A 26270-nucleotide genomic window follows, 5' to 3' on the forward strand; every position below is an offset into this window, starting at 1 on the left:
TGCTAGCTCAAGGAGGCTACACAGATGGCGGGGTAGGTGGTAACACTGACAGCAGAGAGTGTGTGGAAACATACAAGCTATGGCATGGCCAGCAGTGGCCCTGTCGTAGCACTTTTGTTGTGATAGAGGGAGGGTGAGGCAAGCAGCAATACGGATGAGGGGTGGGTGGGGAGTAAGGCAAGCAGCAACAAAGATGAGGGAGGGTGAGAGGAACATGGAAGGGGGAGAAGTACAAGAGGGAATCAGCTGATAAAGACACATTCGGGTAGAGTATTTAAACAGAGCAAAAAAGGTAGCACCTAGTAAGATGAGCAGTGCAAGAATAAAGTGATGCATCCCCCAGGGATCTCCCAGTTTTGAGGCATACTATCTGGTGGTCCAACTGTAAAGTCCAATTAGATGAATGGGAGATAATAAGGATCTGGAGGGGACACAAGAACAGCTAGTGTTGCAGGCATTAGGATACACAAGATAATCTTGGGAAACACAATAGAGATGATGTCTCATCCCAGGTGATAACACTTGGCTAATTACTACTGGCTGCGATTCCTAATGAAACAGGGCAAAACAGAATTGTGCTCACCTGAGATTCCAGAGTGGTGCCTTCCAAGGTACCATAAAATAACACGGACACTTACAAGGTACACAGGGTCTGAAAAAGGCCTTGTAATTGTAGGGGACCTATCTAATAATGAAGTACTACAGATGTTCGAGACACCCATAGAAACACAAAGGATGTGGCAGGTTGTTTCACATCATGTAAAGCATACATGAGAGCAGTAAGACTAGCCTAGGGGTGATGACACAAATGAGCTACTCAAATCAGATACACTGAAAATGCTACTATTGCATGTACTAGATAGATAGATGTGCAATAACACTGCTATGAATCACTATAATGCCCATATCCTACACAGATATCACCATACTAAAAAATAAATGGAGAGTCGAAATTGGCAGGTAACCCTTGGATGAGGAATTGGCAAAAACTCTGGAAAACTTCAAAAGTGCCCAGAAATCAACAATTATATTTACTAAATTCTATTATTTACATTAGACGTATCTGTCCACTGCAAAGGTAGCAAAAATGTTCCCCTGGAGTGAAGGATCATTGCACATGGTGCCAGCAAGAAGCAGAAGACTTTTACAATATGGTATGGTAGTGTGCCTTGTTACATAATACTGGAACAATAAAGTATGTGTTACCATTGATATATCAAATACAAGGTTAGATGTGTTGGGTACGTACAAATACACAGACCAAAGTAAACATTTTGAAAAAAATCAATAATGGTACAGCTTTATTGTTCTGTCATTTACACTGACCAAAAGAGGGATACCCATCTGCTAAAAGACAAAAGATGTACCTACAATCAATACGTAACTAGCTGATTTAAAAAAAGTGGCAAGAACAGAGATAGCCCAATATCAGAACAATACTTCATCATAGCACCTAAGCTGACAGGCCTGTAAAAGTAACATACATGAACAAATATACATGAAATTAGTAGGGGGTAAAGGGATCACACTGGACACAGGTTAGTGAATACATGGTAATCTTCATTGCTCTGAATCATAGTCTTCCTCGTCCCAGACCTTAATGCTCCCTTATTGGAGTCCATCTCCCATACAGGTAATTTAAACTAGAAGAGTAAGAAGATGATAGTTCTCTTTCTATTTCTACTAAACTCAGTTGTATGAGACCTCCCCATTACCTCCCCATGATACTCCACTGGATTGTGCTATATATCTTCCAGCCATTTTCCTTTCCCTCCCCAGGGACATGGAATTATTTTTAATCATTAGTCTTGGATCCAAAGCAAGAAAGAGAAAGGCAAAAATGCAAAAGGGAGAAAGGAGAAAGACACAAAACAGAGAAAGTGCTAAATGGGAGTAAGCAGGGATTAAAATGATCTGCAAGTGAGACAAAGAGACAAGAGGGTAAAGAATCATGAGGAGGAATCAATACTAGGCAACATGGCTACTTACTAATCCATCATATCACAGTTCAGTCAGTGGGATCATAAGAAAAACTCAGCACAGATGCATAGCTAAAGATTAAAAAAAATTGATGCTTCATTTTGCAAGCGCATGCACTACAGATGCATTCACCTACAAAAATGACATTGATGCTTTTTTTAGTTTAGTTACTGATCCAAGTTGTATCAGTGACTATAAAGAAAACAAACTCAAGAATATTGTTGGTAAATAATATTGTGGTAAAAATATTGTAATCTCAAGAATATCATGGAACACAATATCAAAAGTCAGAATATCCTTTTTTAATTTTGGAGAAAATATTGATGTATATAATATTGAATTCTGTAATATTGCTGTACATACAATCTATTTTCTTAGTGCAATTTTATATGAGTTCCCCCGGGGCCTAGGGTTGAACCACCAATGCTGGCAAAGGGGTAATTACTTAAAAAAGTGCAATACATTTAACAGCGAATGTCCTTGAACATATGTAGAGGATGGTCTCCCGCTGCATTTGTTGGCCAAAATTGAAAGTTTATGTGAAACAAGCACATGCCGGAGTGAGTACGAAGACTAATACAAAAAAAGTGAAATATCTTATCTTACTCTAATATGGTGGTATCTTCGATCCAAATGAAGAAAAGGGTAGGGAACGGTGAAGTGCACAAAACAGTGAGGTGGATATTCCCTTCCTTTTCCCCTGAAAAAAACAAATACCGTAGGCCCCGGGGGAAGGGGGAAGTAGGTACTATACCAATAAGATTATTTATGAAAGACCAGTCATGTATTTTCTCGGACATGAGAAATACTGGATTTATGAATAGATGTATTCTCTAAATAGAGTACGCCCCCAATACTCCTGTTGTCATTTGGGCAATCTCTCATGGCTTAATGGAGATACAACACGTGTTTGTGCTTTCGGGTACTATACCGAGGGAAATCTGTATAAGAATGGTTGACACCCATGCAGTATACGGTTTTACCAACATGGCAGACAATTTACAGATAAAACTTACTTTTTAAACCGAAGAAGCTTACAAATATAGGATGATGCCGGTATATCTCATAATTCGATATATTCATGTATTTGAAAAATGTTTCTGTAGTTACAAACAGTATGGATTGGTTTACATTTAATTTCATGATGTTTTTTACCATTCTGTAATGGCGGATCAATGTTTGCACAGAATCATTTGACCTGTAACTATAGCGGCCATGCTTTTGTTTATGTTTATTTAACTTGCCGGTAGTGTCGGAGCATTACAGTGTGACCAAGACACAAGTTAGTGTCGAAACGCGTAGAGTTATCTGAGAATAAAGAAAATTCTTCAGCAACCAGCTTCCGAGTGCGCATTGCTTACAAGCACTTTTTGAAATTTGGATATATATATATATATATATATATATATATATATATATATATATATATATATATCCATTTCAAAAACGCTCCAATGGGAGATCCCTCGCCGGAGCAGCCGGTAATCAGTATTCGGCAAAAGAACCACGTACCAGTGAGCACTCAGTTCAACAAAAACACAAATCAGGGTCAAACCCTTCAGATCAGGATAACCAGGTTTATTATCTCCATAAACCCGTTGTGACATGTTTCACGCTTCACAGAGCGCTTGTTCACACAACTGAGTTGGAATAAAGTTCATCCATTTAAACAACACAGGTCGCGTAGTGTTTCATCATGATAGAAAGAGGACAAGCCATTCTAATACTTTTGTACCCCATCTTAAAGAAGGTTTTTCAGTATCGCCATCTAACATCATTATGTTTTAACGTACACCAACAATGTTTCAAAACATACATATTAGTCATGGCAGTTATCATTGTACATGTTCTTATAAATATTCGATCTAATATCGTAACGTCAGTTTTGTGACAATTATTGCTTGTTCGGTAGCTCAATGCATGCCGTTATTTGTAGTGCGGGAATGCACGAGGAAGGCGTAAAATTGGTATCCCACCTAGGGGCAACTCTTTTTTTTTTCTTTTTGATAGCGGCCAGCCCGGTCGCGGGATTGCACTACCGCGAAAAAATTAGGGTCCAAAGCTACCTTATTTGGGCAGCTAATTGTGGAACAGGAGGTGCCCTTTATTTGCGGGGTGCATGCGGGAACATCGGCAATCCTTTTAAAAACTTTTTTTTGAATGTGAGTGGCGGCGGCGACCCACTTGGGTTTTACTAAACCACCAGTCCCAGAAAGCATTGCTTCAGGTGGTACACCTGAGCACAATTATTGTGGGGATTTACTGGTGTTTGCCGCATGCCGTCATATCACATGGTCTGCCACTGAAGAGGGCGTTGGCCCGATACGCGTTTGGCAGGAAAAACGAAAAGGACTTTGTTCTCGGCTCGTGCCCTTGCTTTGGCATAATTTCCTACCTGTAAGTGCATCCCACCTAGGGGCAACTCTTTCTTCTTTATTTTATGTATATATATTTTTATATATATATATATATTTTATATATACATATAAATATATTCATCAAAAGAACGGCGTACCAGCGAGCACTCAGGTCAACAAAAACACAAATCAGGGTCAAATCTTTCAGATCAGGGTTTATGGAGATAATAAACCTGGTTATGCTGATCCGGATGATTGAAATGTAATGTATTTATAATTGTATAGAAATCTAATTTCTTCTTCTTGTTTCTTTCTTTCATCGGAAGGAAGGGAGCGGCTCTGTCATGGGACTGCGGCATCAGCACCCTAATCCTTTCTCCATGATTTAGTCCTCTACTCTTCTTTCTTTTTAAACCATGGGAAAATTTCATTTCTTTTGATTTACATCACGATAAGTTTTTTATGTGCACTTATACACTATTATAACTAGGAAATCTTGGAAATTGTCGTCCTGCTTTGGAAACAATAAGTAATTAGTCAGTTGGACCCAATGGTATTAACTACAAGCATGCATGCTAAGAAGGAATTTTATCTAATCAGGCTCTAAATATTTTGCCAACCATAGTCCCAATCTACAAGTCTGGAAGACAGATGAGGTATTGGTCTTTATAGGCACTAACCAGCCAACATTAAGAATAGACCTTCTAATTAAAAACTACGGCTTTACTTCTACCATGTAAATCACGCGATCGCATAGAACAATTGTAATTCCAGGGCATTTCTACCTATGCCAGGACGGAGTATATCTCTCAGCATTCCATAGACAGTAGAGGTCCAGAACCAACAACAGTATATGTGATGAATACAGCATTGCATGTATGCCAGTTTATTATAAAGAGCACCGGGGGTCCTGGGAAGTATTACAAGCACAGTACCAGTGTAATCAATAGAATTAATGCTTAGAGTAAATTCAGACTATGCCAATGTTATGCCTTCCTTGTGCATTCCCGCACTACAAATACCGGCATGCATTGAGCTACCTGACAAGCAATAATTGTCACAAAACTGACGTTACGATATTAGATCGAATATTTATATGAACATGTACAATGATAACTGCCATGACTAATATGTATGTTTTGAAACATTGTTGGTGTATGTTAAAACACAATGATGTTAGATGGCGATACTGAGAAACCTTCTTGAAGATGGTGCACAAAAGTATTAGAATGGCTAGTCCTCTTTCTATCATGATGAAACTCTACGCGACCTGTGCTTTTTAAATGGATGAACTTTATTCCAACTCAGTTGTGTGAACAAGCGATCTGTGAAGCTGGTACAGCGTTCTTTTGATGAATATATTTATACATATATATATATATATATATATATATATATATATATATATATATATATATATATATATATATATATATATATATATATATATATTACCTACTGGCGATAGCCAGTAGGTATATATAGTTAGGACCTAGCTACATAGGAAATCCGCAACATTCTTTTGGGAATAACTTTGGCGCCGGTTGAGGAATTTGCGTGTCATTCTCCAAAATTTAGGCCAGCTCCGCCCCGCTCCTTCCCTGAAAGTTTCGGGGGGATTCGTGAAGTGGAGGCCGAGAAAAAAGGGGGGTCCTAAAACGTGTTTTCCCCATGCAAATTTCCATAGGACGAATTGACAAGTCTACAGCCCGAACCTCTGAACGGAATTACACCAAACTTTGCAAAATTGTAGGGACTGGTACGCAGAGGTGCCTTTGCTATATTTGGTGAAAATTGCTCCAGTGGTTTTTTCGAAAATTAACTTCAAAAACACATATATATCTATCAATGTTGGATTATTTATTGTTCAGTTAATTAAAACTTTAACAAAAATTTCCATTATCGGTCTTAAGCATAATTAAAATGTAATCATTTCCATTATCATCTCAACTTAATTAAAATTGCAAAACCTTGCAAATTCACTAAAAAGACCATAGGTTTCAGGCCTGATATAGTTAGGAATTAGCATTTAAAAAAACATTGAAATTCACTGAAAAAAACATAGGTTTCAGGCCTGATATAGTTAGGAATTAGCATTTAAAAAAACCTTAGAAATTCACTGAAAAAACTTTAGATTTTAGGGGTGTTATAGTTAGCTGGACATTTCACTCGTACAAAACTGTTGAAATTCCTCCGATATAGTAACTATATCTCGCGCGCCCGCAATCCACTGCTGATGATGTCACATATTACATCATTCATGACATGGTCAGTGACATCACTGATGACATCTCAAATGACATCACTGATGACATCATCCACGTGACGATACACCTCATCATTCACTAGTATAACCTTTCATCACTAACTGTAAAATACAGAGTACCATATTTAAATCCATTGACAAACCGATACAAGTTTCTAAAAAAACACTCAGTGATTCCTAGATCTATACACACATCTAATCACTTACCTACAGATTCACTCATACATGCAGTCAGTGATCAATAGAACACTATCAAATATACTTATACACCTATATCAACATTACACACCAGCACACATCCTATTCACTTATAAAGTCATCTTATTCACTTATGCAAACAATGGATTATACTTACATTTACCTAGCTATACACTTATACAAACACCAGTTTATCTATTCATATAGATAGTAAATTATACTTAGTGTGTTATAAAATCACTATTACAAGTATACAGTTATCTATACAGTCACACATACAATCAGTGAGTCTTACGTATACTTATTTATAAACAACAACTGACACATACATTGCCTTTTATTTTTCTACTTTGTTGGACATGTACCATTAAGAGAGATATTTGCTCATCACCACACCCATAAAGATATTCACTCACCCAAACATCTGTTATAACATGTAGTCTTAACGTCATATACCTACTAAATCAACAATTCACACATTCACTCTCCCATACATGTACTTAGTTAACTAATCAATAACTAATATAGACTTTCAAATAGCAGTAACCAGCTGGAGAAGTAGTTTTTACAACAACTGACAAAGTGATACAGATGTTCACACAGTTTAGTCACTATCCAATATATTTAGAGACACTTTAAATTAGCCAAATAAACAGTCAATCAAACTGCTACTAAATCCTCCATCCAGATATTTATATTTATATATCCACTCATTCTTCAATGCATATTGCTATATATATAATACATATTTAAATAACAAAGCAAACCACATTCACTGGATGATGTCATCAGTGATGTCATTTGAGATGTCATCAGTGATGTCACTGACCATGTCATGAATGATGTAATATGTGACATCATCAGCAGTGGATTGCAGGCGCGTGAGATATAGTTAGTACAACTAACTATATCGAAGGAATTTCAATGGTTTTGTATGAGTGAAATATCCAGCTAACTATAACACCCCTAAAATCTAAAGTTTTTTCAGTGAATTTCTAAGGTTTTTTAAATGCTAATTCCTAACTATATGAATGAATGAATGAATGAAAAAGACATTTGTACAGCGCACGTACACCAGCAGCTTCTTGGCACATTGGGACTAACTGAGACTAACAGCAGAGCATGAGGATTTTAATCAAAGGCCTGTGCAAACAGCCACGTCTTCAGGGCTCTCCTAAACACCGGATAGGAGGTAATATGACGTAGGTCGGGCAGAAAGGAGTTCCACAGGCGAGGGGCTTGTGATGCAAATCTGAGGCCCCCAAGCCTTTTGCGCTTGAACGTGCAGGTGGAGAGAAGATTGAGTCCAGCCGACTGAAGCGTTCGAGAGTGGGCATATCGATGGAGCAGAGCACCTATGAAGGAGGGACCTTGATTAGCGAGGGCTAGGTACGTGGTGCAGCCAACTTTAAAGAGACTGCGCTGGACTACTGGGAGCCAATGCAGGCTTTTCAGTAGTGGTTTCACAGAGCAGGACTTAGGTTGACGAAAGATCAGTCTGGTGGCCTGGTTTTGGGCGAGTTGGAGTTGGTGGGATTGGTAGAGGGGGATCCCGATGTAAAGGGAATTTGCATAATCAATGCGGGACACTACTAAGCCCAGTACGATGTGGACCAGGGCATCATGGATAAGAAATCTGCTGATCTTCCTGATGCGGCGCAGGTGGAAAAAGCAAGCCGACATCACAGATTTAATTTGGTGTTTCATGGACAGATCATTACTGATGGTAACTCCAAGACTCTTGACCGAGCTCGCCAGACATGGGGCTCCGCCCAGCGTGAGCGGCCAGAAGCTGGGATTCCATGGATTATTTGGGGGACCAGTGAGCACCAGCTCAGTCTTGTCTGGGTTGAGTTTCAACTGGTTTGCATTCATCCAGCTGCTGATGAACAACATTGTGCTCTGAAAGTTTTCTATTGAGGATGGGGAGGAGTCAATGTTGAAGATGAGTTGCATGTCATCTGCATAATTGAAAATGACCACTGGTTTCTCCCTAAGTTTGGCAATCAGCTGGAGGATGTAGATATTGAATAGCAGGGGGGAAAGGGAAGAGCCCTGGGGGACTCCACAAGTAAAGTCCTTCGCCTTGGACATGAAAGAGCCAAGACGAGCTGCTTGCTTGCGATCTTGGAGGAATGAGGTAAGCCACCTGAGTGGGGTGCCCCTGATGCCGGCATTCTCGATCCGCTGAATGAGGATGGAATAATCAACGGTATTGAATGCCGCCGACAAATCAAGGAGCACCAGGGCCTGGGAGATGTTCTGATCCGCTCCCTTCCTGAGTTCATCGTGAACTGCTACCATGACCGACTCAGTAGAGTGCTGAGGTCTGAATCCAGCCTGGTGCTGATCAAGGTACCCAGAGTTTTCGATGAAGGAGCCCAGGCAGCTGGCGACATAAGCCTCCAGCAGCTTGCCCAGAAAGGAAGCAGGGATATCGGCCGGAAGTTACTGAGGGTGGCCGGGTCCACCCCTGATTTTTTCAGTATGGGTGTGACAATGGCGGATTTAAAAGAGCTGGGAACCATACCCTGGCTGAGGGAGTTGTTAAGCAGGCGAGGGGGGCCTCAGGGAGGTCAAGAAAAACTTTCTGAGCAACATGGGCTGGGCAGCTGTCGGAAGGCAAGCCAGAGCGGACTCTACAGAGGAGCGGGGGAAGTGTATCAGTGGTGATTGGGGGGAAATTCAACATTGAAAGAGGATTGATTGGGGGGCTGCCTATGTCGAGTCCTGGGTCAGGGCTCGGGATACTCGCTTTGATAAGGTCAATCTTCTCAACAAAGTAGTTGTTGAGGGAGTCACAAAGAGTCTGGGAGAGTAGGGGGAGCATTGTGATCCGGTCAGGTTTTGCTAGCTCGTTATCAGGCCTGAAACCTATGTTTTTTTCAGTGAATATATATATATATATATATATATATATATATATATATATATATATATATATATATATATATATATATATATATATATATATATATATATATATATGGCGAATCTTGTCACACAGAACAACAGATGTCCGAATACTTTGCAACAAAGAGCCGACCCAAGAGGTGCTGGTGTTTATTTTGTGGAAGATGACGCGTTTCGCCTCCAGGGAGGCTTGATCACATGACAAACAGCGTGAATCGAGCTTGACTTTTAAAGTGACAGTGCATTAAGTTGTGTCATGAAAATGAAAGAAATACTTCATAACATGATTGCTGCATACATATACAACGGAATGTTTGGTAAAGCCCAAGTGGGCTACCTTGATTCGAGATTAAGCAATTTACACAATTTCAACCAATTACATACATAAATTCATAAGTACCAGATTAAAACACGTAAAAATTGCAAAACTCGATCAGTAAAAAACACTAACATATATGTGCACATGATAAATAAATTCATCTATGTACATTCTGAAGTGTTAAAAACCCAAGTATTCCGATATGTATAAAACGGTATAATATTTACAAATAGTGCAAATAATGAAAGTCTGATAGCAGCAAATGGATGACACAATAAGCATATGTAAAAATAGAGCCCAAGTGGGCAAGTCACAATAACTGTCATAGGCATATAAAGTGCATAATGTGAAGTGCAAAGTTTGGCAAAGTGCAAAATATTAATCATCAATGATTCCAAAGTTAAAATCAGAAACGGTTATATACTGAAGATAAAAAAGAGAAAAATTCATCATATGTACAAAAGGAAACAATTTTGCAGGGAACAATTAATTCATTATTGATATATCCGGACAGGCATAGGCAAGCATATGAGTTAATTCTAGAGGCAGGTGTAAAGATCTTCCACGTCGTTGAGGCCATTAGGATTCTTGGTATTTAATTCTAGAATATATCGAGTCTCAAGGAGACGGAGTTTGGCCTCGCGGTCACCTCCTCTCCTCGAGGCCTCAACACAGTCAATTAAAAAGAATAGAAGTAAATCAGGGACACCCAGATGTTTGTCCTGGAAATGCCTGGCAACCGGATAATTCTGATCATGTCCAGAGATTGCCCGTATGTGTTGGAGTATCCGCTTGTGGGCGGGAAGCTTAGTGCTTCCCACATATTGTAGCCCACATGGGCAATCCAACACATAGACGACGTATTCTGTTTTGCATGTGAGCCACTTAGAAATGGCGGTAGGATGCTCAGAGAAAGGACTTTTGAAATGAGTCCTATTACTACCAAAACGACAGGCCTTACATTGGGGACAAGCCTTGAAACCCTTCCTCAATGCAGACCAGGTAGTAGAAATCTGTGGTTCCAAAGTATTGCTAACCAGAGCTTTGGACATTGAGGGGGATCTTCTAAAAGTAAGAATCGGTTTAGTGTCCACCATGTGACCAATCACCGGGTCACTGTGAACTAAATTCCCGTTTCTATTGATAATCTTGCGAAGAGCCCCATGTTGTCGGTTGAATGTTAAAATAGCTCTGGAGGAACAAGTTTGAGCATCCTTAGTCACATCATTATTCAGTTGAGCATTACTCATTCTGGGTATTAATGCCTCCTGCCTGCTCACTGAGTTGGAACGTTTGATGGCCTTGGCCAAAGTTTCTGTGGAATAGCCCCTTGCCAGGAAGCGTAATCTGCATGCCTCCTGCGCGGCCGCGCATTCGGCATCTGTGCTGCAGATTCTCCTTATTCGGAGCATTTCCCCAAAGGGAATGCTCCGAATTAAGCGTGCTGGGTGTTGGCTATTGGAGTGCAAGATAGTGTTGCCTGCACTCGGCTTCCTGTACAATCTGGTGCTGAGACCAGTACCCTCCACAAATACCTCAACATCTAAGAAGCAGATCGACTCAGTGCTAAAGTTCGCCGTGAAATTAAGATTAACAGTATTTAAATTAATCAAATCGACAAACTTCCTGGCCTCTTCCTCACTACCCCTCCAAATCAAGAAAACATCATCAATATAACGCAAATATAAAACAATGTTGTAAGAAAAGAAATCATGGTGCTGACCGACTAGGACCTGTTCCTCCCATAGCCCAACGTGAAGACACGCGTAGCTAGGTGAGAAACAGGCCCCCATCGCCACACCTCTGACCTGATGGTAGATAGCGCCATTGAAAATGAAGAAATTCTGTTCTAGGCACATTCTGGTCATGTCAACCAGCATTTTGTTATGTGCCGTGGGGAGAGGTAAGTCTTTATTCAGGTAATGGTCCAAAGCCCTGAGTCCATCCTCATGTCTGATTGAGGTATAAAGGGATGAAACATCCAAAGTCATGAGTACCATGTTGTCCTCCCAGATGAAATGTTCAATCTTTGCAAGAAAATCAAAAGAATCCTTAATATAGGAAGGAAGATTTTTAACATGGCTTTGCAAAAAAAAGTCGATGTATTTAGACACGTGTTCCAAAGAGCTGTCTATGGCCGATATGATCGGACGGCCGGGTGGTATAAGGGTATCTTTGTGAATTTTGGGGAGTAAATACCATGAGGGAATGACAGGATGATCTTTTTTGAGGTATTTGAATTCCTCATGTGTGAGTAACCCCGCACTTCTCCACGCTTGTAGTTTTAGGTGTTGTGCAGTCCATGTATTTTTAACAATCTGTATGTTACTTCTGCGGTAACAAGATGTATCATTCAGTTGTGAATCCGCCTGTTGTAAATACATATCCCTAGGCCACAGGACCACATTGCCGCCCTTATCGGCCTGCTTGACGATGACATTGTTGTTCCTCTTGAGTTTCACAATTAGTTGTTTGTAACAATGGTTTTGTTTAGAGATGTGAAACTTTTTCTTGTTGATGGCAGTATAAAGATGTTTAATGTCACGGACCACACTTTCCTGAAATGTGTCCAGATTGTCATGCACCATGATTGGTTGAAAGGTGGATTTTGGCTTGAAAGGGGTAACTCGCTGTTCACTTGATTCTAGAGGAACATCCCTCAGATTCCCCAAGGAGGACTGATTTTGTAGATCCCAAATTGTGTTGAAATTGGCCTGGCTTTGGCTGCTGGAAAAAGTGGGACTGGATGAAATATCAGGTTCAATATTCTTTTTCGGATGTAATTCGAAGAATTTTTTAAGTTTGAGTTTCCTTGTGAACCTGTAAATATCCATGCGGGTGTCGGCATAGTTCATATTGCATGGAGGGCAATATGAGAGTCCCAAGTTAAGTACCGGAGTCTCAGCTGAAGTGAGTTTTATATTCGAGAGATTGACTACTGATTTGGTTTCTGCTTCCGCGTTTTCCGTTGGTTGTGTTTCCAACGTCCCGTTTTGCCCGGATTGTTGTCGTTTGAGCTTCCGGGCACGGCATTTTCGACGCTGCCAGCGTTTGTTGTTTGCCCGCTGTTTTTTGGTGCACGGGGCTTGTATGATCTTAAGGCTTCGCGTCGATCCTGGCACAAACAATCGACCTCCTGTGATATATATATATATATATATTTATATGTGATCAAGGCTATCTCTAGCCGAAACGCATCATGGCGGACTGGTGCTGGGCTAAAATCTAAATAAAAGAAAAATTTGCACCTTCCTGGGTCTCGCTGGTTCTTGTCTGTTTGTGTGGCCATATTTGCTGCGCCTGACGACTTTGGGAATCCAACATACCATATATATATATATATATATATATATATATACATATATATATATATATATATATATACATATATATACATATATACATATATATACATATATATATATATACATATATATATATATATATATATATATATATATATATATATATATATATATATATATATATATATATATATATATATATATATATATATATATATATATATATCCCGGTTCCGGACTCTTGTTTTGTGCAGCAGCCGCTGGTATTTTTTATTTATTCAATATTCTGTGCATTGTTGTGTCCAAAAACCAAACGCGTTTCGGCGTTCCCTGTTGAATATATACCTGGGAGCCAATGGTGCATCCTGGGAGACGGAGTCCAAACACCATCAAGGACCGAGAGAAATGAGACCAGTGATTGCGGCTGCTGAGGGGCGGAGCGGACATTGCACCTAGAATGTTGACATTTTTTCTTGGGGTTTCAGCCCACTTGGGCTTGATTTTATACATAGATTGTTGTACATATCATGATTGAGAAATAACCAGGGAGACCTGAGAATGTATGAATTAAGTGGAGGTTTATGTATATGATTCCCACTTAGTGGTCCTACTGTATTTATACAGATAGAATATCGGACAAAGTGAACTTCATTTTAAAGAAATATTTAAATACGTATTTATTTATATATTTTATGAATTGGTCGAATGTACATTAACTTTGTATTGTGAATTTGCACCTTGATTCAACACATGCGAACAGAGTATTTTTTCGATGTTGTTGATACCCAATTTGAAAAAATGGCGCGCGCACTGGCACTTTAAATCTCGGCATTTGCTCTCAGCAACTCGCCATGTGATCAAGCTTTGTAAGAGGCGAAACGCTTAATGGCGGCGGCAGGCTTGCTGGACAAGAATAAACACCTCAATTAAGCACTAAATCTGGGTCTGTTCTTTCGTCATTTGAATTCGAGGGCTGAGACGGCTGCTTCAGCTAATGTGGCGAATTTACATACATATATATATATATGTATATATATATATGCAAATACCAAAGTTTCCTTCTTCGCTTGCTCTGCGCTCGGGACCCATGCCTCCACGCCAACAAAGGAAAGGAACGGACCACAGAAATCAGCAAATGTGGTTTATTAGTCTCTCACAGAACCATCAGCGACGCGTTTCGAGTACAAGTACCCTTGTTCACGCTGCAACTAACTGAACATTCACTAGCTTTTTTAATACACTGCTAATCCTCCGTTACCACCCCCTGGTGGTAACCTCCAGTATTACGTGAATAACAAAAAGTGAGGAAAGACTATTGCTGACACATGGAAAAATAAGCATAATGCACATGAAAAATACAGTTTTTGGGTAAAATCCAACAATGATGCGGGTAATGGCTAAAAAACACTCATAACACACTACAATACAACTAGGTTAAAATCCAGAAGTAAAATTAGATCAATGAATCCTAGTAGTGCAAAATAGCATTTTGCCAGAATAGTTAGAGTGATCGATTGATCGGAAAACCATCACATCTCAATAGAATGAATTAGATCATCATGTGCAAATAGCAAAATTGAAGTAGCAGCAATAGATCAAAAAGTGCAAATAATTGAATAAAGTGCAAAAAGTGAATACGATAACTTTTTTCTACTCATATGCAGGAAGTAGCGCATTATCATATGGTTGAACATACTATATAGAATATAAATGCATCCTAAAACCCAGGTCCCTGAGCTAAAGAGCAATATATACCATAAATAGTAACGATGTAAAAATCCCATATAATAAAAACTAGTATCAAAAGAATTCCTTATGAAAACATTAAAAATGGGTCTATATCTAAAAAGCATTATATCCCATATGTAAATTCATATATAGTTTCAGCACCGTAACAAAAACACACAATATATACAGAACATCTGATTAAAATTGATAAAGGACAACAAGATGCAAAGAACCATGAAAATATATAATCAGCATAGAATCCTAAAGCCAGTGCGTTATAGTTGTACAGGTCGCAAATAGGGAACCTAACTTGCGAACTGCTACTATAGTAATAATACATATCATTATAAAGGGAGGGCAGGTGGCTATGTGTTGGAGGGGCTCTAGTGTGTTACTCTAGAAAGTGATGTCATTCTTCAATGTTGTTGAGCCCGTTGGGCCAACGACTGTCGAGCTCTAGGATGAACCGTGCCTCCAACTTTCTAAGTGCCAATTCTCTATTCCCACCTTTTCTCAGCACTGGGACAGATCCGATCACAAAATAGTTTAGGCAAGATAAGTCTTTGTTGTGAAATAAATTAAAATGCCTTGCGACCGGATAAGCTGAATCATTATGCAGTATTGCCCGTAAATGTTGTAGAATGCGGACATGCACCTGGAGCTTGGTACTGCCCACGTACCTTAGCCCACAGGTGCAAGTTAAAACATAGACTGCATAATCCGTTTTACAGGAAAAATTACCCTGGATGGTTTTAGGTGAAGTGCTGAAGGGAGTATTGTAATGTACAGTGGAAATACCAAAATTGCACGCCCTGCAACTCGAACATTTGAAAAAGCCCCTGGTAGGTCTTAACCAGGGTGCTTTGGCTTTCAGCTCAGGGGCGGCTGTGTCAAGCAAGTTCCCCATAGTTTTAGCTCTCCTAAAAGTAACAGAGGGGGCTAAGGGTAATCTAGTATTCAACACGTGATCACTCAGCACAATGGGCCAATTTTTATTAAGAATGCCCCCAATCTTCCTTTCCTCCTTGCTGAAAGTGGTGATCATACGTGGACAAGTAATAGGGAGCTCGGATGTAGAAGTGATCAATGTCTCATCAATGTTTTCTGTAAACAGGCTCTCCCTCGGCCGAGAGAGAGACTTTGTATAGGCAGATTTTATGACCGCTTCTGAATAGCCCCTAGCTCTTAAGCGTATAGTAAGGTCCCTAAGACAAGATTCAAAATCAGGTGCTGAGCTGCAGATTCTTTTTAGCCTCAGCATCTCGCCATAGGGAATACCTGCTATCGTATGTCTGGGATACATACTAGTAGCGTGCAAAGTGGCATTGCCTGCCGTGGATTTTCTATGCAGAGTGGTATTGATTTTATTGTCATCAATATAAACTTCAACATCCAAAAATTGAATTTTATGTTTGTCCACATGAGCAGTAAAGTTTAAGTTGAGATGATTATTGTTGATGTCATCAATAAATGCTAATGCTTCAACTTCACTGCCTCGCCAGGCAATAAAGATATCGTCAATGTATCGTAAAAAGCATACGATATGGTTGTCCATCCACATTTTATGGCGTACCATGAGGACCTGCTCCTCCCACCAGCCAACGTGCAAGCACGCATAGCTGGGGGAGAAACAGGCCCCCATCGCCACGCCCCTGAAATGTCTGAATATCTCTTTGCCAAAGGTGAAGAAATTGTTGTGTAGACACCACTCCATGAGACCAATAATAACCTTATTGTGTTCATAGTGTGTGATGGAGCGCTTAGACAAAAAGTATTTAACAGCAGCCAACCCTTGTTGGTGGTCTATGCTTGTATAAAGCGCTTCAACATCTAAGGTGATTAGCCACATGTCAGAGTCCCATGGTATCCCATCAATTTTACTCAAAAAATGACTGGTGTCTCGCACAAAGCTGGGTAACTCTTTTACAAAGTCTTGGAGGAAATAATCAATAAATTCCCCCACTTTCTCACCCACGCTTCCTATAGCAGATACAATAGGTCTGCCGGGTATGGGAACCACGGCTTTGTGTATTTTAGGTATTAAATACAAAGATGGTAAAATAGGGAAGTCCACACACATACATTTGAATTCTTCAGAAGATATCAGACCTTCTCGCTTGAATTGGCCCAGCATTTTGTGCAACTTATTTTTTGCACACTCATACTCTTTAGTAGTAGTTCTCATATAGCAGAGGGAATCCTCTAATTGTCGTTTAGCTTCAATAATGTAATCTGCTTTGGGCCAGATCACCAAATTTCCACCCTTATCTGATTTCTTGATGACTATCTCATGATTACTGCCCAGCTTTTTCATTAAATTGTCATATGTTCTTTTTTTGTCTATTTCTTTTTTTTTCGATATTTATTGTGGGATTTAGAATAAAGTTTTTTCATATCGTTGATGACGCAATCGTGGAACACGTCCACAGCATCCCTGGGCATCATAGGGATGTATTTAGATTTACTCCGAAATGGGCTAAGGCCCGCTCCAATTTGTTGGATTGATATTCTGCGAAGCCTGGTCTGTGTGGCTTCATCAGGGTCGTAGTCAGTCTCATTGCTTTCATTGAATAAATCGTTAGCATCCAGAAATGTATGTGTATCCGCTGCATTTAGTGAAGCAATATCAGTATCGTTGGCAGTGGCTTCAGAGATTGTCAAGATATTTTCTCGCCTGTCTTTGGTGGATTTGAGAGTAAAATGTTTTTTTAATTTTAGTTTTCTAATGAAACAAAATAAATCCACCCTGGTCATGGCGTAGTTGAAGCTCTGAATGGGAGAAAAGTTTAAGCCAAGGGATAATAATTGTTCTTCCGCTTTGTCCAGTATAACATTGGATAAATTAATAACAGTGTTATCTGTTACTTGCGTTTCACCCATGGCTTCTTTTTCTTCTTCTGCTGTTGTACTGCGGCGCTGTTTCCATTTGCGCCTCCTTGCTTTCCGGTGCTTGTTCCGCCTTTGTTTGTTTGCAGATTTGGCTGATAAGACCGCAGAGTCTGCAATCTTTCCTCCACTACGAAATCCATCTCTTGCTGTAGATTTAGCTTTGCAAGTCCTATGGACTTTAAATCCGAAGTGGAGGAGCATGTGGATAACGAGTCACTGTTGTACTCACTCTGCCCCGATGTAGAATTGCTGCTAGTGTCTTCATTAGCAGAGACTGTTGTATTGGAGGTACTTACGAGTGCACTAGGGGCTGCTGAAACATTATCAACCAGTTTAGCTCCAGTGTTTTTCTTGGAATATGCTTGCCTTTTCGCGTTATTGTACTTGCGTGCAAACGTGAAGATACGACCCTGGCTGTAATCCTCTGCATCTCGTGAGAATTTAGATGCCTTGCGTTCTTTTATTTTTATCTTCATATTTATGTAAACGCTCAGTCATAGTGTCTTTAAGTTTCTTCACCTCCTGTACATCTGGGCAAGCATTAATTTCAAGTTCCACTATCTTAATTTGTTCCAGCAATTTGAAATGATCACTGGCTGCATACTTGATGAGAATACATACAAGATTCATTGAAGCCGCCAGGTTACTCTCACCCCACTCAAGTAACATAGCGGGGTCCGGATTGTCGAAGCTTGGTGCTAATAATATGCGCAGCCCACGGGGGACACGCCCAACTTCCTCATATTTGCTGAGGGATTTGTGTTCCCACCATTTGGTGCACTCGGTTTTTCGGAGTTTCTCTAACTCTTTAAATAATTGTTTCACATTTTTAGTCTGTGTAGGGTTACTTCCACTTTGTGTTGGTGTCTGGGCGGGACGGCTGTTAGTCCCGTCAAATAAAGTTAATGCGGCTTCCTCCCGCAGTTTGTCAATTTCATCCTTGTTCATAGTAGGTTCTGTGTGTTTAGAGGACAATAGCGGGCTCATATCTCTTCCAGCCCGCTGCAATAACGCTGTATATGCTCTTCGCAACCCACTTGGGTTTCACTATACCACCAGACCCAGAAAGCATTGCTTCAGGTGGTACACCTGAGCACAATTATTGTGGGCATTTACTGGTGTTTGCAGCATGCCGTCATGTCACATGGTCTGCCACTGAAGAGGGCGTTGGCCTGAAACGCGTCTGGCAGGAAAACCGAAAAGGACTTTGTTGACGGCTCGTGCCCTTGCTTTGGCATAATTTCCTACCTGTAAGTGCTTCCCACCTAGGGGCAACTCTTTCTTCTTTTTGATAGCGGCCAGCCCGGTTGCGGGATTGCACTACCGCGAACAAATTGTGGGTCCACAGCTACCTTATTTGGGCAGCTAATTGTGGAACAGGAGGTGCCCTTTAATCTCCCAAAGATTCACAAACTCACTACTCCAGTCCCGGGTAGACCAATAGTGTCTTGAATAGGATCCCTGCTGGAACCTCTGTCGAAGTTCTGCGACAAGTTTCTCCACCCCCTAGTTAGGAAGATACCATCCTTCTTACAGAACACGAGGGATGTCCTCCGCCTCATCGACACCATCGAGGGGAGGGAGGGTGTGGACCTACTGCTGACACTCGACGTGGAAGCACTCTACATCAATATCCCACAACAGGCGATACTTGATGCAGTGGAGTCCTCCCTGCGCAAGGAAGTTTGGTCTTCCCCTACTCATATTTCCTTCATTATGGAATGCGCTTCTATTGCTCTTAAAGAAAACTTCTTCGTGTATGAGAACCTCCAGTACCACCAGATACAGGGGACGTCGATGGGCAGCACCTTCGCCCCTAGTCTGGCCTGTATTTACATGACTGCCTTTGAAGAGACCATCATTGAGAGTGTGAACAACCCCTACAGAGATAGCCTGACCATGTGGCGCAGGTACATCAATGATATTCTGATACTATGGAAGGGGGATTTCAACACCTGTATAGCCTTCTGCAACTGGGCCAATACCCAGAACCCTTTCCTCAAGTTTACCGGCACGGTCTCAGATACCAACATCCCCTTCCTTGACCTTAGGATCTAGCTCTCTGAGGGTGGTGTCAGCACTAATTTGCAAAGGAAAGAGACAGATAGGAACAGTCTCCTCCTGTACAACAGCCACCATCCCAAATCCCTTAGGGCTAATATCCCTTTTGGACAGTTCCTCAGAATCAGGAGGAATTGTTAAAGTATGTCAGACTTCAAAACAGAGGCACAGTCATTACAACACAAACTACTGGATAGAGGATACCCCTTGAGGTACATCCGCAACTCTTATAAGCGGCCGATGAACAATCCCCGAGAAGTACTTCTTGAAACTAGAACTAGGGAATAGACCGACACCTTAACCCGTGTAACGCCATTCACTAGGAACTCCCCACACCTGAAGAAGAGCATAAACAAACACTGGGGGATCATTAATTCAGGGAAACTCATGATCCCTCGCCCTAGGTTTGCCTTTAAGCACACCTCTAATTTAAAAGATGCACTGATACACACAAGACCAAAGAGAAAGTCAGTCAGCACACAGAGAACCCTATGGGCCCTTCCCCCAGTGACAGGCCACTACCCTTGGAGTGGTTGCTCTGTCTGCAGCCTAACGAGCCCTTGCAAAGAGATTAAACTGACGAAGACCTTCACCTGGCGTCCTAAATCACACACCAACTATAACACACAGAGGTGTATTTACCTTTTAACATGCCCCTGTGATGAAAGATATGTGGGGATGACTATGAGACAGGTAAAGTTAAGGATCACACAGCTTAAAAGTAACATTAGGTGCCAGAAAATACACACTAGGCTCAATTTGCACTGCAAAGAAGAAAACCACCTTGCAGACAGCCTTAGGTGGACCGTCCTCGAAGCACATCAACACATCACTCATAAAGCACTCTTTAGGATAGAGCAAAGATGGGTTTTCTGCCTGGCCGCAGACATTGTTGGCCTAAATGACTCCATCCCCTGGAGTTCCCTCGCTAGGACGTAATGCTCCTACTTACCTTGGTGAAATAACTGCTCTACTTAATTTTTCACTGGGCAGGTATCTGCATATGGCCAGATTCTAGATAACTCAGCCTCTGGAGAGATCCCTATCTCCCTAGAGGACTCTGGTGCGCCAACCATTGACACACTACACTAACCAGATTACATTGATCTCTGAATGGTCACACAATGACAGCCCTACTTATACCCAGGGTACTTTACTTTGCACTACTTTCCCTTGGATAGTCCACATTTTTTGCTTCATGTGCCTCCTGTAGCAATGACTCTATCCTAGATACCTATTGTATTGCCACTGGCGGTGCCACGGCTGTGGGTCCTTCAGCACGACTTATTGGTACACAGCTTACTACGTATTGGGACCAAACTGTTTACACAGCCCCGATAGCAGAGCTATAGTCAGTAAATATAGCCCTGTTTTAACCCCCGGGTGATGCCCTCAGCGATGTTTTGCACGTTCCAAAATGGCCGCCGTTTTGTGGCAGCCTTCCCAATGCATATGCTTGGTGCTCCAGTACTTCCGGGTTGCCTGTCTGCGCATGCGCATCGTCACACTGACCACTGGCATGTGACAGGGGAAGAGTTAACTGAAATGGTTGAAAGCTTAAAAACCATGCTGCCGGCTACCCTTCTGCTCCGGTTTCTCGATCCTCCTGACTTACATGTGGGTAGGTTTTATGGTGTGGTTCGCAATTCGGACAGGTGAGTGCTCCCCGGCAGACGCCATACTTTGCATTACCTTTTATCTCCTATTGTGATGAATCTTGCCACACACGCCGTTTACGTTTGGGAGTTTGCCGTTTTGTGAGCGGGTTATGCTGCCCTTTTTTAACCCGCTGCCATTGACTCGCTATCCTGCCGACACCACCACCAGGGGTCGGCGGCTGATGGTGTTGGTGTCCAAGCTGCGCTGGGTCCCTGCTTCTGCGGGTCCGCGTGGCGGGACCTTAGCGCCGCGGTTCTCTCTGTGCATGGTCCTGGGGTGCACGGACGTCTCCCTGCCACGACAGGCGACATGGCGCTTGCACCGGCAGGGTAATAAGTGTATGTGTGCTCCATGTTCCACTGGGTTGCCGGCCTCCACTCCCCGCAGTCTTCTACGGGTTTCACAGTGCCTTTTGGCCGGTTTGTATCATGTGACTTACCACTGACCACGACGATATCATTTGCTGTCTCCCCTTACTCTTTTAGGGTACCTACCTCCCAGGTGCCTTTAACACGAGAGAAGACCGTTGACGCATTTGAGGTTTCCTTATCGGGTGAGTAAATTGACCTCCCTACGCATTCCATATATGTTTTTAAGCACAGGTGTTTCTTGAGCAACCTTTCATCACTCCTATGGATTATTATTGAGTTTGCACACAGTAACCCTTCGATTGTTTCTTGACGTACATAGTCCTGCAACGCATAGCTTCTGCTACGCCTTTTAATATAATTTTAATGTTTGTGTATAGAATATTGAACCATTCACTAGCGACCTAGTTGAGCCTCACATTTACGGGGGCATTGTCTTCATCTTTTTGTCTCCTTATCTAGGTCCCCTTAGGATGAAGCAGGACTTATCAGCCTGTACTTGATTTTCCTGTGAAAGGTAGTATTGTCTCCCAACACAGCGTGAAGCACTATTTAATAATTTCTAACCTGGTCCTGACGAATTGCTAGAAGAGAATGAAACATCTCGACCTGTAGGTAGAAATTACACGCCTGGATCATTGCACCAGGGTGCATCTTCACCTCTCTGTTTTTATTTAGGTAGATAACCACACCATTAAAACTCCAGTGGATTATCTAACCTTTTTTACCGTTCACTCACCCCTCGCGTCTACACTTTCACTAGAGCCCTCATACCCACATGCACCAACTGGCAGGAACAAAAGATCTCCGGTAAAGAGCCCCTTTATGGGTGCTTCTCAGACATTGCATCGCCAGTCTGACGAGAAGCACAACCCAGATGATGAAGCATGACACCTAGCTTGCTGGGTGTGTGAGGGTTTTAGTTCCGAAAGGGGAATCCTTCTCCTCCCTTTCCTTGTTATCCTCTGTGTGCTTGGTTCACATATTCGTTTCCTCCCTGGGGAACAGTGTATCCTTCTTTGTTGTTATCTTTAATTACATTGTCATATTTGTATATACATTTTATTTCATGCAATGGCACTTTATCATATGTTTTATTTATTTTGGGGATCTTTAAACATTTTAATGTTCAAATTTTTGTTATCGATATTCAGGTTCTGTTGCATTTGTATTAGTTCCTTTGATCTCAGTATTTTAATATTTTTATTTTATATTTTTGTGCCGGATGATGTTTGGTACACAATATTTTTATCTGCAATATTTTTGCTGTTGATATTTTTCGTTTGTATTGGGGTTTATGAAAGTCAGTTTTAAGCATATCAATATTTAACAAGAGTTTGATCGCCATTTTCAGTTCAAGAAATATCCACTTTGAGGCATAACTCAAGGAACTGCGGATGAATACAGAAAAATTGCAGGAGCAGCACCATCCACACTTCCAAAGAAGTTGTTACAGAGCAAGAAGTAGTGCATCTTCACTAACATCATGAGGATGTTTAACAATTGTGGTGTTATCAAGCAAGCAGGTATAGAAAGTGCTAAACCCTTTCTAGGTTAGATCTCAAAACCCTTTAACATCTCTTTTGACATTTTTCGAACAAATAGGATACACTTAGGGCCTTATTACAAGTTTTGGCGGTCCTGGAGTGGGCGGCATGCCATCGCTCTGCTCCAGGACCGTCGGCACTCACTGCCGCCTGCCAGATTATAAGGAAATTTGTTGTCAGGCGGGTAGTGTGGCAATCTCACCACAGTGATGTTTAAAGGCTCATTGTGAGCCTTAAACAACACCGCCGTGGGATTGCCAGGGCACGTTCCTACACAAGAAGGCATGCACAATGTTGTGCATACCTTTCCGAGGAGGAACTGGAGATGCACAACTACAGGGGGGCACAACATGTGCCCCCCTGCATGCGCCCCCATGCACAGAGGTACCCCTTTGTTGCCTCACCACCACCCTTTTCATGACAACTCAAAATGTTTTTAGCGGTTCCGCTGTGGCACCATCAGCATATTTTGGCCTCAATCCGCTGCCAGACCATCGCAGGATCTGCAGCGGTAGCAGTGGTTCAGTGGCAGTCCAATCGCCACATTTATAATACTAAGGGCAATTCCGTAGTGTGGCGGTGATTAGACCGCCACCAGGACTGCAGCGGTCTCATGGACCGCCACAGTCATAATAAGGCCATTAGACATTCTACTGCACTTGTTCCCCATAAAATATTTTCAAGTAATATGTTACCCACATTCATAGGGAGCATGTTCTCCATCTAAATCGCTCACAATGCTGTAACAGTCAGCACATAGATTTAATGGAACTCAGCTCCACGTCTTATTCAGGAACAAATCTGATCTTAATCACAAATTACTATTTAAAGTATCTATCAATCTATACTACTATTATAAAGAGAGAACACACACCTTTGAGCCAGGTAAACTACAAAAGTAATGCACCAATCACTACACCCAATACACCATTTGAAAGGGGAGATGTATCAGAAGGACATAGGCTATAGATATGTACTCCATATACATTAAAAAAGCAAAAATGCAAAAAGTGGTAAAGTATTCCCTTGGGGGCGTGGTCGTGGCCGTGGGCGTCTCAAACAACAAATGTGGGCGTTTACAGGGCCGTGCCAGGTGCAAATAACAAACATAGGCCAAGCGACTTCACAACACACTTACATATGCACACATAGAGCGGAAATGCGCTTTCACTGAATTTAGACTGCACAATATGCAGACATATAGCGGAAATGCGCTTTCAATGAATTTCTAAAAAACATTTGCAAATCCCAACACATACAGCGGAAATGCGCTTTCAATGAATTTAAATTCACACATACAGCGTGGTAACACCAATATACACAAACAGCAGGCGTGCGCGCTATAAGAAATATACACACATTCGTTGCATTTCCCCAGACAACATTGATGCCTTCGCATTAAAAACCGGGCGGGCCTTCCATTGACGATCAGTGTCCAATGACGCCACACAGGTGGCAGGATTAATTGCATACTACACCAATCACAACGCACTAAAGAAAACACACACACGACTTTGGCTTACCAAAAAAAAAAAGTCTTTAACCATTGGCGATTGACCAATGATGTCACAGGGGGGTAAACACGAACAAAAAAAGCCGACATTTCTTAACGGAGAAACGCAATCGACTGCGCATTCACAAAACTTTCCTCACATCTTGCGGACAAGATAAACCGCTTACAATAAGACATACAAATAACAAAAATAACACAACTGCCCATAATCACTCGAGCACTGCCAGGACTTCACCACACAATTGACAAAACGAAAGGGAAACTTCTTTGAAGGGATACAAAAACGAACACACGGAAAGAGCCTTCGAAAAAAAAAATATATTAAACAGGTGACACAACACTTTCCTCACATCTTGCGACAACATAAAACGCGAAAAACAATACATATGAATTAAAAAAATAACACAAGTGGGCCAAATCAGTTGAACAGGGCCAGGACTTGCACAGACAACTCTTCTGGGGGCGGGTGGGGGCCCTGAAGCAGCCTTTTGCTCCCAGACAACGTCGGGACGGGCTGCTAGTTTATAATATATCTATAAGTGGTGATTCATAGAGTTTCATGCTCAAGTGGAACTCTGGATGTGCGAAATAGGTTGTCTGCTCTTTGTAACCAGACTCAATGTTTTGAATACCAAGGGTCACTCACAACTGTGCTACTTTGAGTACTCAGGTTGGCTAAGCACTCTGTACCAGGTGTAGGCCAGACCTTTCCGATGTTATGATCTTGAGAATCAACACATTGAGCCAGGCCTGATTCACAAAACACTCCAGGGTGGATACTGCCACTCATAATTAAAGCCATATGAAGGGCCTCATGTCAGCCCTCTTCATCCTTTGGTCTATTCAAATGTCATTCGCATTTTTCTTCTGCCCATCACTACAAATGTCATGCATAAATGTATCAGCCCACTTCAGGCAATAGTTTGCACTGTGAGTGATGGCTTCCCACCTGCTTACGTGTGCACATATACCTTCAAAAGAAGTGCTCTTCGTAGCCATTAATTATCCTTTTCAATTATTTATCCCTTTGTATTTCTGCAATCACTGCAGCAACCACAGCAATTTCAACAGTAGATACAACACCAGTACCATTGTTGTCACCATGGCAAGGACGAGAGCAGTGACCACACTGTAGCCACAGCAGAAACTAGAGAAGTGATCACAACT

At 41.5% G+C, this 26270-nt stretch overlaps 1 pseudogene across 1 annotated transcript in view; it reads right to left on the bottom strand.

The window, feature by feature from the left end:
• Window positions 1-26270, bottom strand: part of LOC147663586 (mitochondrial amidoxime-reducing component 1-like) — a 322187-nt pseudogene that overhangs the window by 217960 nt on the left and 77957 nt on the right. The gene's annotated exons all lie outside the window — the stretch shown is intronic.

Source organism: Lissotriton vulgaris, unplaced genomic scaffold, assembly GCF_964263255.1.
Source record: "Lissotriton vulgaris unplaced genomic scaffold, aLisVul1.2 SCAFFOLD_1174, whole genome shotgun sequence".
In the NCBI taxonomy this organism is placed as follows: domain Eukaryota; kingdom Metazoa; phylum Chordata; class Amphibia; order Caudata; family Salamandridae; genus Lissotriton; species Lissotriton vulgaris.